The sequence below is a fragment of the Pristiophorus japonicus genome, chromosome 23 (assembly GCF_044704955.1).
Source record: "Pristiophorus japonicus isolate sPriJap1 chromosome 23, sPriJap1.hap1, whole genome shotgun sequence".
Classification (NCBI taxonomy): domain Eukaryota; kingdom Metazoa; phylum Chordata; class Chondrichthyes; family Pristiophoridae; genus Pristiophorus; species Pristiophorus japonicus.
The window spans coordinates 23,353,546-23,368,179 of NC_091999.1; the positions used below are offsets into that span (position 1 = coordinate 23,353,546).

Genomic DNA, 14,634 nt, shown 5'->3' on the forward strand with positions numbered 1-14,634 from the left:
GAGAGGGAAAGAGTGAGAGAAAGACAGTGACAAAGACAGTGACAAAGAGAGAGACAGAGAAAGAGTGAGCGACAGATAGAGAGATAGACAGAGATAGAAACAGAAAATGATGGAAATACTCAGCAGGTTAGAGGCAGTAACTAACAGAGACAGGCAAAGAGAGAGACAGGTAGAGACATGGACAGACAGAGATGATGGGAATGAGAGCGACAGTCAGACAGAGAGACTGAGTGAATCCCATTGGAACAGAACTGGACATCGTGAGAAAGAGACAGATACGTTGAGAGACAGGGAAACAGGGAGAGACAGACAGAGAGAAAGAGACAAAGAGAAACAGAGACTTTGAGACTGAGATGGAAGGTCAGACTGAATAACAGAAAGACTCAAACACATACATATACAGAGATGTGTTTGTGTGCTCCATAAAGAGAGAAAGGCAAATAGTGATGGAATGGCAGGCACAAAGACTGGAACAAAGAGAGAGACAATTCATAGAATGCATACGGGACTGTTTCTTAGAACAGTATGTAACAGAGCCTAAAAGGGAGCAAGCCATCTTGAATCTGGTCCTTACTAATGAGACAGGAAAAATAAACGATCTCCTCGTAAAAGATCCTCTCGGCATGAGTGATCACGATATGGTTGAATTTGTAATACAGATTAAGGATGAGGAAGTTGTATCAGAAACGAGGGTACGATGCTTAAACAAAGGGGACTACAGTGGGATGAGGGCAGAGTTGGCTAAAGTAGACTGGAAACAAGGACTAAACAGTGGCACAATTGAGGAACAGTGGAGGACATTTAAGTAGCTCTTTCATAGTGCGCAAAAAAAATATATTCCAGTGAAAAAGAGGGGAGGCAAGAGAAGTGATAACCAGCCATGGATAACCAAGGAAATAAAGGAGAGTATCAAATTAAAAACCAATGCGTATAAGGTGGCCAAGGTTAGTGGGAAACTACAAGATTGGGAAAATTTTAAACGACAGCAAAGAATGACTAAGAAAGCAATAAAGAAAGGAAAGATAGATTACGAAAGTAACTGGCGCAAAATATAAAAACAGATAGTAAAAGCTTTTACCGATATATAAAACGAAAGAGAGTGACGAAAGTAAATGTTGGTCGCTCAGAAGATGAGAAGGGAGATTTAATAATGGGAAATGTGGAAATGGCTGAGACATTAAACAATTATTTTGTTTCCGCCTTCACAGTGGAAGACACAAAAACAAAGCCAAAATTTGCAGGCCACAGGAATGTGGGAAGGGAGGATCTAGAGACAATCACTATCACTGGGGGAGTAGTGCTGGACAGGCTAATGGGACTGACGGTAGACAAGTCCCCTGGTACTGATGAAATACATCCCAGTGTATTAAAAGAGATGGCTGAAGTTATAGCAGACGCATTCATTATAATCTACCAAGATTCTCTGGACTCTGGGGAGGTACCAGCGGATTGGAAAGCAGCTAATGCAACGCCTCTGTTTAAAAAACGGGGCAGGCAAAAGGCAGGTAACTAAAGGACGGTTAGTTTAACATCTGTAGTGGGGAAAATGCTTGAAACTATCATTAAGGAAGAAATAGCGGGACATCTAGAAAGGAATAGTGCAATCAAGCAGACGCAGCATGGATTCATGAAGGGGAAATCATGTTTCACTAAAATACTGGAATTCTTTGAGGATATAATGAGCATGGTGGATAGAGGTGTACCGATGGATGTGGTGTATTTAGATTTCCAAATGGCATTCGATAAGGTGCTTTACAAAAGGTCACTACAGAAGATAAAGGTACGCGGAGTCAGAGGAAATATATTAGCATGGATAGAGAATTGGCTGGCGAACAGAAAGCAGAGTGTCGGTCTAAATGGGTCCTTTTCTGGTTGGAAATCAGTGGTTAGTGCTGTGCCACAGGGATCAGTGCTGGACCATAACTGTTTACAATATACATAGATGACCTAGAAGAGGGGACAGAGTGTAGTGCAACAAAATTTGCAGATGGCACTAAGGTTAGTGGGAAAGCGGGGTGTGTAGAGGACTCAGAAAGACTGCAAGGAGATTTGGATAGGTTAAGCGATTGCGCTAAGGTTTGGGAGATGGAATACAATGTCGGAAAGTGTGAGGTCATCCACTTTGGGAAAAAAAAACAATAAAAGGGAATATTATTTGAATGTGGAGAAATTACAACATGCTGTGGTGCAAAGGGACCTGGGGGTCCTTGTGCATGCATTCCAAAAGCGAATGGAATATTGGCCTTCATTGCGAAAGGGATGGAGTACAAAAGCAGGGAGGTCTTGCTGCAACTGTATAAGGTATTGGTAAGGCCGCACCTGAGTACTGCGTGCAGTTTTGGTCACCTTACTTAAGGAAGGATATACTAGCTTTGGAAGGGGTACAGAGACGATTCACTAGGCTGATTCCAGAAATGAGGGGGTTACCTTATGATGATAGATTGAGTAGACTGGGTCCTTACTCCATGGAGTACAGACGGATGAGGGGTGATCTTATAGAAACATTTAAAATCATGAAAGGGATAGACAATATAGAGGCAGAGAGATTGTTTCCACTGGTCAGGGTGACTAGAACTAGGGGGCACAGCCTCAAAATACGGAGGTGTCAATTTAAAACCGAGTTGAGAAAAAATTTCTACTCCCAGAGGTTTGTGTATCTGTGAAATTCTCTGCCAAGGAAGCAGTTGAGGCTAGCTCATTGAATGTTTTCAAGTCAAAGATAGATAGATTTTTAATCAATAAGGGAATTAAGGATTACGGGGAGAGGGCGGGTAAGTGGAACTGAGTTCACGACCAGATCAGCCATGATCTTATTGAATGGCGCGGCAGGCTCGAGGGGCTAGATGGCCTACTCCTGTTCCTAACTCTTATGTTCTTATGTTCTTATGTTCAAAGGGGGAGACAGATAGAGAGAAAGACAGATATAGAGAGAGATAGAGACAATAATTCGGTTCTGTCTTTACAAAGGAAGATACAAAAAACCTTCAAAATGTACTAGGGGCCTGTGAGTCTAGTGAGAATGAGGAACTGAATGATATCCTTATTGGCGGGAAATTGTGTTCGGGAAATTGATGGGAATCAAGGCCGATAAATCCCTGGGTCCTGATAGTCTGCATCCCAGAGTACTTAAGGAAGTGGCCCTAGAAATAGTGGATGCATTGGTGATCATTTTCCAACAATCTATCGACTCTGGATCAGTTCCTATGGACTGGAGGGTAGCTAATGTGATGGCACTTTTTTTTTAAAAGGAGGGAGAGAGAAAGCGGGTAATTATAGACCAGTTAGCCTGACATCAGTAGTGGGTAAAATGTTGGAATCAATCATTAAGGATGATATAGCAGCCCATTTGGAAAGCACTGACAGGATCGGACCGAATCAGCATAGATTTATGAAAGTGAAATCATGCTTGAGGAATCTTCTGGAATTTTTTGAGGATGTAACTAGTAGAGTGGACAAGAGAGAACCAGTCGATGTGGTGTATTGGGATTTCAATAGGCTTTTGACAAGGTCCCGCACAAGAGATTGGTGCACAAAATCCAAGCGCATGATATTGGGATTAATGTACTGACCTGGATAGAGAACTGGTTGGCAGACAGGAAGCAGAGAATCTGGATAAACAGGTCATTTTCAGAAATGCTGGCAGTTACTAGTGAGGTGCCGCAGGGCTCAGTGCTGGGACCCCAACTCTTTACAATATACATTAACGATTTGGTTGAAGGAATAGAGTGTAATATCTCCAAGTTTGTGGATGACACTAAACTGGGTGGTGGTCGGAGCTGTGAGGAGGATGCTAAGAGGCTGCAGGGTGACTTGGACACGTTAGGTGAGTGGGAAAATATATGGCAGATGCAGTATAATGTGGATAAATGTGAGATTATCCATTTTGGGTCAAAAACACGAAGGCGGAATATTATCTGAATGGCGGCAGCCTAGAAAAAGGGGAGGTGCAACGAGACCTGGGTGTCATGGTTCATCAGTCACTGAAAGTGGGCACGCAGGTACAGAAGGCGGTAAAGAATGCAAATGGAAAGCTGGCCTTCATAGCTAGAGGATTTGAATAAAGGAGCAGGGAGACCTTACTGCAGTTGTACAAGGCCTTAGTGAGGCCAGACCTGGTATATTGTATTCAGTTTTGGTCTCATAGTCTGAGGAAGGACGTTCTTGCTATTGAGGGAGTGCAGCAAACCAGTTGCCAAACAGTTCTCTATTCACGTCAGTACATTAATCCCAATACCATGCACTTGGACTTTGTGCACCAAACTCTTGTGCGGGACCTTGTCAAAAGCCTATTGAAAGTCCAAATACACCACATCCACTGGTTCTCCCTTGACACTCTACTCGTTACATCCTCACAAAATTCCAGAAGATTCATCAAGCATGATTTCCCTTTCATAAATTCATGCTGACTCGGTCCGATATTGTCAACAGACTGATTCCAGGGATGGCAGTACTGTCATATGAGGAGAGATTCGATCAACTGTGCCTTTATTCACTGGCGTTTAGAATGATGAGAGGGGATCTCATAGAAATATATAAGATTTTGACGGGCCTGTACAGGTTAGATGCGGGAAGAAAGTTCTCGATGTTCGGGAAGTCCAGAACTAGGGGACATAGTCTTAGGATAAGGGGTAGGCCATTTAGCACTGAGATGAGGAGAAACTTCTTCACTCAGAGAGTTGTTGACCTGTGGAATTCCCTGCCGCAGAGAGTTGTTGATGCCAGTTCATTGGATATATTCAAGAGGGAGTTCGATATGGCCCTTACGGATAAGGGGGTGAAGGGGTATGGAGAGAAAGCAGGAAAGGGGAACTGAAGGAATGGTCAGCCACGAACATATTGAATGGCGGCGCAGGCTCGAGGGGCCTAATGGCCTAATCCTGCAGCTATTTTCTATGTTTCTATGTTTCTAAAACTGAAAATGATGAAAATACTCATCAGGTTAGAGACAGGGACAAAGTGAGACAGGCAAAGACATGGGCAGAGATGATGGGAAAGAGAGAGACAGTCAGACATAGAATCTGAGAGAATCTTTTTGGAACAGACGTGGGCACCGTGAGAAAGAGACAGGTTGAGAGACAGAGACAAACAGAAAAACAGGCACAAACAGAGTGAGTCAGGGAGAGGCAGACTCAGACTCAAGCACACAAACACATGCACAGTTCTCTAAAGACAGAAAGGCAGAGACTGAGATACACAGATACATTTCACAATTTCATTTCATGATCGGCTCAGAATGTCACAGAGCAACAGAAAATTGTTGATTCTGCAGATGAAACTCAGGTATCACTGATCAGCATGGGGCAAAATCAGTGATACATTAAAGAGATTCGAGGAGTGGGGACCGAACTCTCGTGGGAAAATCGAATTGAATTTTAAGGCCAACGCCTTAACCACTCGGCCAGCCTGGTCCTTCCAGTGTTTCGATTCTGTCTCTGTGAGAATCTGGGCTTCAACTCCACCCCACAGACACACAAACACACCGGGTTTCAGTGAGCATTTAGGAACATTTTTAGTAATATTGACACGGGGGCAACTCTCCTATTCTTTTTCGAGTAATGCTGTGATCCACCCGAGGGTGCAGACGGAGCTTTAATTTAAAATATCTTCCGAAAGTCAACAGCTTCAACAATGCAAAATTCCCCAAGTACTGCACTTAAGTGTCTGCCAAGATTATCTGCTCAAGTCTCAGGAGTGGGACTGAAACACACAAACTCCTGATTCAGTCGAGAATACCGCCACTGAACCAAAGCCGATACCAAAGTTCACAACCCTATTATTTTCATCAAATCTTTTTAAGAAGTTCCATGACATACCAAATTCATGGTGATGATTTATACAGACAGTTGCACATACACAGATATATATATATATATACAGATAGACAGACACAGACAAACACACACATAAGCAAAAATATACTCGCAACAACGGACAAGGACAGATGTCTTAGACATCGAGAGGGATAGCCAGGCTGAATCACTGTCGCAACTTTGGCTGATTTTTGCGTTTTTCTATACGAAAGTATCGTGAATATTGCAGTTTAATAAAATGATTTAAAAAATCACAGTTTTGAAAGGTGTGGGACGTTATTCCATCTATCTTAGGATGAGTTTTGCAGAGACCTGGTTAAATTGTGAAATGGAATGAAAAATGCTGAGAATCGTAGTCGGCAGGTTTCGACCTTCAGCGGAAAAATACGATGGATTTTCTAGTTTATCGCTGCAACCTCTTGGCCACGACTACTGACTCATTAGTTCTTTAAATGTAACTCAGATAAAACTCAATCATCCACCTCTCTGCAGCAGATGACACAGAATTCTGAAAAAATCTCCTCTTCCTATTTTTTTACTATTCTGCATTGCACTGGAACTTTTTAATATGAATCTATACCAAGAAAAAGAAGTAAAATCCTACATTTTGAAAAAGCTTCCTGTCCGTTGGAGAATTGAAACCCTGTCTTCTACATAACAGGCCGGGATACTAAGCACTGTACCAACGAATGTGGGTTTAGTCAAAGCAGGAATCGAACTGTGAAGAAAACTGGACTCCATGAGAAGTAGCGAGACACATTGAGAGACAGAGACAAACCGACAAACAGGGAGAGACAGACAACGAGATAGAGAGAACGAGAGACAGAAAGTGTGAGACTCAGAAGGAGAGGCAGACGCAGTGAGAAAAAATCTCAAACACATACATATACAGAGATATGTGTGTGCTCCATAAAGAGAGAGAGGGAAAGAGTGAGACAAAGGCAGTGTTAATGACAGTGACAAGGACAGAGACAGATAGAGAGAGAGCGACAGATAGAGAGAGAGACAAAGATATAAACAGACAATGATGGAAATACTCAGCAGGTTAGAGACAGGAACTAACAGCCTCAGGCAAAGAGATACAGACAGGCAGAGGCATAGACAGACAGAGATGATGGGAAGGAGAGAGACAGTCAGACAGAGAGATTGAGAGAATCCCATTCGAACAGAACTGGACACCGTGAGAAAGAGACAGACATATTGAGAGACAGAGACAAACAGGGAAACAGGGAGAGACAGACAGCGAGATAGAGACAGAGATAGACAGAAAGTTTTAGACTGAGAGGGAGGGTCAGACTGAGTGAGACAAAGACTCAAATACTTACATACACAGAGATGTGTTTGCGTGCTCCATAAAGAGAGGGAGGCAAATAGTGATGGAATGACAAGAAAAAGACAGAGACAAAGAGGGAGACAGATATAGAGAAAGACAGATAGAGAGAGAGAGAGAGAGCGAGAGAGAGAGACATAGAAATAAAAACAGAAAATGATGGAATGACTCATCAGGTGAGAGACAGGGACCAACACAGACAGGTAAAGAGAGAGACGGTCAGACAGAATCCCTTTGGAACAGAATTGGACACAGTGAGAACGAGACAGAGGCAGACTTCGAGCGACGAAGACTCAAACACATACACAGCTTTCGAAAGAGAGAGGTGGAGACTGAGCGACGCAGATACATTTCATTATCTGCTCAGAGTGTCACCGAAACATGCACATGCAACAGAGGTAAATCGGGTAACACTGAGCAGCATGGGAAATAATCTCTGTTTAATTAAACAATTACCAGTAGTGGGGTTCGAACCCGCACAGTTATAAATCCATTGGATTTTAAGTCCAACACCTTAACCACTCGGCCATCCTGGGCCTGGCAGAAACGGGCTTTGTCTCTGTCAGAATTTGGGCTTCAACTCCACCCCCACAGACACACACATACACAGAGGGTGTAAGGGAGCATTTTCGAACATTTTTCGTGATATTGACACGGGGGCAACTCTCCTATTCTTTTTCGAGTAATGCTCTGGGACCTTTCACAGCCATCCGAGGGTGTAGGCGGAGCTTCAATTTTACATTTCATCCGATGGTCAACAGCCTCAACAATGCAAAATTCCCTAAGTACTGCATTTGAGTGTCAGCCAAGATGATGCGCTCAAGTCTCAGGAGAGGGACTTACACACACGACCTTTTTAATGGAGCCACTGAAACAAAGCCGATACCAAAGATCACAACCGTATTATTTTCCCCAAGTTTTTTAAAATGTTCCAGGACATACCAAATTCTTGGTGATGATTTCCATAGAGAGTTGCACATACACAGAGATAGAGATACAGATAGACATACACAGACACACACACACATAAAATAACCAAAAATATACACGCATTAACATAGAATCATAGAAACATATAAATTAGTTGCAGGAGTAAGCCGTTGGCCCTTCGAGCCTGCACCACCATTCAATAAGATCATGGCTGATCTTTCAACCTCGGTACCTATATCCTCCTTTCTCTCCATATCCCTTGATCCCTTGAGCCGTAAGGGCCATATCTGACTCACTCTTCAATATATCTAACGAACTGGCTTCAACAACTTTCTGCGGTAGAGAATTCCACAGGTTACCCACTCTCTGAATGAAGCTGTTTCTCCTCATCTTGGTTCTAAATGGCTTACCGCTTATTCTTAGACTGTGACCCCTGGTTCTCGAACTCCCCAGCAACAGAAACATTCTTCCTGCCTCTCACGTGTCCAATCTCGTCAGAATTTTATATGTTTCTATGAGATCCCCTCTCATTCTTCTAAACTCCAGTGGATACCAGCAGAGTTGATCCAGTCTATCCTAATATGTCAGTCCTGCCATCCCTGGAATCAAGCTGGTGAACATTCGCTGCGCTCCATTAATAGCAAGGACGTCCTTCCTCAGATTTGGAGACCAAAACTAACAAAATATTTTACGTGTACAACTGCAGGAAGACTTCCCTGCTCCTATATTCAAATCCCCTAGCTATGAAGGCGAACATGCCATTTGCCTTCTTCACCGCCTGTTGCACTTGCATGCCCACTTTCAATGACAGATGCAGCATGACACCCAGATCAAGATAGACACAGAGAGCCTTAGACAAATAGACGGATAGACAGGCAGGGTCACTGTCGCTACTTTGGCTGGCCTTTGCGTTTTTCCGTCGAGAATGCTGCCACTGAACCAGAGCCGATACAAAAGTTCACAACGTATTATTTTCTCCAAGTCTTTTGAACAAGTTTCAGGACATACCAAATTCATGGTGATGATTTCCACAGACAGTTGCACATACACAGAGACATATATACAGATAGACAGACACAGACACAAACACACACATAACCAAAAATATACATGCACCAACTGACATGCACAGATGCCTTAGACATATCGAAGGATAGACAGGCTGAGTCACTACATTGGGTGATATTTGCATTTTTCTATCCGTATGTATCGTGAATATTGCAGACTAATAGAAATGTGAAAAAAATGTCAGCGTTGAAAGGTGTGGGACGTTATTCCATCTATCTCCGGATCATTTTTGCCAAAACCTGGTTAAATTGTAAAATGGAATGAAAAATGCTGAGAATCGTAGTCGGCAGGATTCTAACCTACGCGCAGAAAACCCAAAGTATTTCTAGTCCATCGCTTTAACCACTCGGCCACAATTACTGCGTCTCTGGCACTTTAAATGTTATTCAGAAAAAACTCAGTCGTCCATCTCTGTGCAGCAGACGGCCACAGAATCCTGAAAAAGTCTCCGTTTGCAAAAAATCTGAAGAGGCAATCTCCTCTTGCTGTATTTTTACTGTTCTATATTGCTCTGGATCTTTTTAATAAAATCTATAACAAGAAACAGAAGTAAAATTCGACATTTTGAAAAACTGCTGCGCCATCGGGAAATGGAACCCGGTTCTCCCGCATAACAAGTGGGGAAAATCACTACTATACGGACGAGGATATGGGTTGCGTTAGAGCAGTAATCGAGCTGTCAACAGAAGTCGACAGACACATTGATCGACAGAGACAAACCGGCAAACAGAGATCGACAGACAGCAAGAGAGAGAGACAACGCGAGACAGAAAGGGTGAGACTGAAAAGTGAGGCAGACTCAGTGAGAAAAAGACTCAAACACCTACATATACAGAGATGTGTGTGTGATCTATAAAGAGAGAGAGGGAAAGAGTGAGAGAAAGACAGTGACAAGGAGAGAGACAGAAAGAGAGAGTGCGACAGATAGAGAGAGAGACAGATATAAACAGAAAATGATGGAAATACTCAGCAGGTTAGAGGTAGCAACGACCAGCGACAGGCAAAGAGAGACAGATAGGCAGAAACATAGACAGACAGAGATGATGGGTAAGAGTGAGACAGTCAGACAGAGAGACTGAGTGAATCCCTTTCGAACAGAACTGGACACCGTGAGAAAGAGACAGACAGATTCAGAACCAGAGACAAACAGGGAAACAGGGAGAGACAGACAGCGAGATAGAGACAAAGAGAGACAGAAAGTTTGAGACTGAAAGGGAGGATCAGACTGAATGAGAAAAAGACTCAAACACATACATACACAGAGATGTATTTGCGTGCTCCAAAAAGAGAGGGGGGGCAAATAGTGATGGAATGACAGAGAAAATGACAGGGACAATGAGAGTGAAAAAGAGGGCGACAGATAGAGAGAAAGACAGATAGAGAGAGAGAGACATAGAGACAAACACAGAAAATAATGGAAATACTTATCAGGTTAGAGACAGGGACTAACAGAGACAGGCAAAGACATGGACAGACAGAGATAATGGGACACAGAGAGACAGTCAGACAGAGAGTCTGAGAGAATCCCATTGCAACAGTACGAGACACCGTGAGAAAGAGACAGATTGAGAGACAGCGACAGACAGAGTGGGTCAGAGAGAGACAAAGACTCAAACACACAAACACATGCACAGCTCTCGAAAGAGAGAGAGCGGCAGAGACATTTCACAATTTCATTTCATTATCTGCTCAGAGTGTCACATAGTTACAGAAAACTAGAGATTCAGCAGATGAAAATTGGGTATCACTGAGCAGGATGGGAAAAATATCTGTTTAATTAAGGAATTTCCAGGAGTGGGGTTCGAACCCACGCGGGTATAAACCCACTAGATCTTAAGTCTAACGCCTTTACCACGCGGCCATCCTGGTCCTAATCCTGTCACAGGTTGGACTCAGCCTCTGTGAGAATCTGGGATTCAGCTCCAGACATATCGGATTTCAGGGAGCATTTACAAACATTTTTCGTTACATTGACACGGGCGCAACTCTCCTATTATTTTTCGACTAAGGCTCTGGGAACTTGCACATCTACCCGAGGGTGCAGATGGAGCTTCAATTTAAAATTTCAGCCGATGGTCAACAGCTTCAACAATGCAACATTCCCCAAGTACTGCATTTGAGTGTCAGCCAAGATTATGGGTTCAAGTCTCAGGAGTGGGACTTACACACACAACCTCCTGATTCAGTCGAGAGTGGAACCAGTGAACCAAAACCGATACCAACGTTCACAACTGTATTATTTTCCCCAAGTTTTTTAAAAAGTTCCAGGACGTACCAAATTCATGGTGATGATTTCCACAGACAGTTGGACATACACAGAGACATACATACAGATAGACATACACAGACACACGCACACACAATAACCAAAAATATACACGCTTCAACATAGAAACATAGAAATTAGGTGCAGGAATATGCCATTCGGCCCTTCGAGCCTGCACTACCATTCAATAACATCATGGCTGATCATTCAACCTCAGTACCCCTTTCCTGCTTCCTCTCTATACCCCTTCATCCCTTTAGCCGTAAGGGCAATACCTAACTCCCTTTTGAATATATCTAATGAACTGGCCTCAACGACTTTCTGCAGTGGAAAATTTCAGAGGTTATCCACTCTCTCACTGAAGTCGTTTCTCTTCATCTCGGTTTCTAAATGGCTTACCCCTTACTCTTAGACTGTGATCCTTGGTCTCGAACTCCCCAGCAGCGAGAACATTCTTCCAGCCTCTAAGCTGTCCAATCTCGTCATAATTTTTCATGTTTCTTCTGATCTCCTCTCATTCTGCTAAACTCCAGTGGATACCAGCCCAGTTCATCCAGTCTCTCCTCATATGTCAGTCCTGCCATCCCGGGAATCATGCTGGTGAACTTAAGCTGTACTCCCTCAATAACAAGGACGTCCTTCCTCAGATTCGGAGACCAAAACTGAACACAGTATTCCAGTTGTGGCCTCACGGAAGCCCTGTACAAATGCAGTAAGATCTCCCTGCTCCTATACTCAAATCCCCTAGCTATGAAGGGGAACATGCCATTTGCCTTCTTCACCATCTGCTGCACCTGCATACCAACAATCAATGACTGATGTACCATGGCACCCAGATCAAGATATACAAATATTGCCTTAGACAAGTAGATGGATAGACAGGCAGGGTCACTGTCGCAACTTTGGCTGTCTTTTGCGTTTTTCAGTCGAGGATACTGCCACTGAACCAAAGCCAATACCAAAGTTCACAACCGTATTATTTTCCCCAAGTCTTTTTAAAAATGTTCCAGCACATACCAAATTCATGGTGATGATTTCCACAGACAGTTGCACATACACAGAGACATATATACAGATAGAAAGACTCAGAGACACACACACCCACACATATAACCAAAAATATACATGCACCAACAGACATGATTTTGACATATAGACGGATAGACAGACTAAATCACTGTCGCTACTTTGGCTATTTTTTGCGTTTTTCTATCCGTATGAATCATGAATATTGCAGATGAATAAAAATGAGAAATAGATGTCAGTGTTGAAATGTGTGGGACGTTATTCTGCCGATCTCAGGATCCGTTTTGCAAAAACCTGGTTAAATTGTAAAATGGAATGAAAAATGCTGTGAATTGTCGTCGGCAGGATTCGAAACTTCACGCAGAAAAACGAAAGGATTTCTGGACCATCGCTTTAACCACTCGGCAACAACTACTGCTTCTCTGGCCCTTTAAATGTTACTCAGAAAAAACTCAGTCATCCATCTCTGCAACAGACGGCCACAGAATCCTGAAAAAGTCTCCGTTTGCAAAAGATCTGTAAGAGGCAATCTCCTCTTGCTGTATTTTTACTGTTCTATATTGCTGTGGAACCTTTTAATAAAATCTATACCAAGAAACAGAAGTAAAATTCGACATTTAGAAAAAGCTGCTTTTCCGTCGGGGAATTGAACCTGGTTCTCCCGCGGAAAAGGGGGGCATAATCGGCACGACACGGACGAGGGAACGGGTTGCATCCGAGCAGTAATCTCGCTGTGAACCGAAGTCGACAGAAACATTGATCGACAGAGACAAACCGATAAACAGGGATTGGCAGACAGCGAGACAGAGACAACGAGAGACAGAAAGCGTGAGACTGAAAAGTCAGTCAGAGTCAGCGAGAAAAAGACTCAAACACCTAAATATACAGAGATGCGTGTGTGTGATCTATAAAAAGAGAGAGGGAAAGAGTGAGAGAAAGACAGTGATAAAGACAGTGACAAGGTGAGAGACAGATAGAGAGAGAGCGACAGATAGAGAGAGAGACAAAGATATAAACAGAAAATGATGGAAATACTCAGCAGGTTAGAGACAGGAACTACCAGCGACAGGCAAAGAGAGACAGACAGGCAGAAACATAGAGAGACAGAGATGATGGGAAAGAGTGAGACAGTCAGACAGAGAGATTGAGAGAATCCCATTGGAACAGAACTGGACACGGTGAGAAAGAGACAGACACATTGAGAACCAGAGACAAACAGGGAAACAGGGAGAGACAGACAGTGAGATAGAGACAAAGAGAGACATAAACATTGAGTCTGAAAGGGAGGACCAGACTGAATGAAAAAAGACTCAAACACATACATACACAGAGATGCATTTGCGTGCTCCTTAAAGAGAGGGAGGCAAATAACGATGGAATGACAGAGAAAAGGACAGGGACAAAGAGAGAGACAAAGAGGGAGACAAATAGAGAGAAAGACAGATAGAGAGAGAGATAATCAGAGACAAAAACAGAAAATAATGGAAATACTTATCAGGTTAGAGTCAGGGGCTAACAGAGACAGGCAAAGACATGGACAGACAGAGATAATGGGACAGAGAGAGACAGTCAGACAGAGAGTCTGAGAGAATCCCTTTGCAACAGAACGAGACACCGTGAGAAAGAGACAGATCGAGAGACAGAAACAAACAGAGAAACAGGGACAGACAGAGTGTGTCAGAGAGAGGCAGACTGAGAGAGACAAAGACTCAAACACACAAACACAAACACAGCTCTCCAAAGAGAGAGAGCGGCAGAGACCGAGCGACACAGATACATTTCACAATTTCATTTCATTATAGACTCAGAGTGTCATATCGTTGCAGAAAGTTGGAGATTCAGCATTTGAGAATCGTGTATCACTGAGCAGGATGGGAAAAATCTACTTTTAATTAAGGAATTACCAGGACTGGGGTTCAAACCCACGCGGGTATAAACCCATTAGATCTTAAGTCCAACGCATTTACCACTCGGCCATCCTGGTCCTGATCCTGTCAGAACTTGGACTCTGCCTGTGAGAATCTGAGCTTCAGCTCCACGCCCACAGCGACACACAGACACAAAGGATTTCAGGGAGCATTTACGAACATTTTTCGCTATATTGACACGGGCGCAACTCTCCTATTCTTTTTCGACTAAGGCTCTGGGAACTTTCACATCCACCCGAGGGTGCAGATGGAGCTTCAATTTAAAATTTCAGCCGA

General features: G+C 43.2%; 2 non-coding genes and 1 pseudogene across 2 annotated transcripts; 1 reads left to right on the forward strand and 2 right to left on the reverse strand.

Annotated features, from left to right (window-relative positions):
* Positions 1 to 14,634, forward strand: part of LOC139235442 (Ig heavy chain C region-like) — a 139,246-nt pseudogene that overhangs the window by 53,023 nt on the left and 71,589 nt on the right.
* On the reverse strand, positions 10,925 to 11,007 carry trnal-uaa (transfer RNA leucine (anticodon UAA)). Its single transcript has one exon. It is a non-coding gene; the product is annotated as a tRNA-Leu (tRNA).
* Positions 14,332 to 14,414, reverse strand: trnal-uaa (transfer RNA leucine (anticodon UAA)). Its single transcript has one exon. It is a non-coding gene; the product is annotated as a tRNA-Leu (tRNA).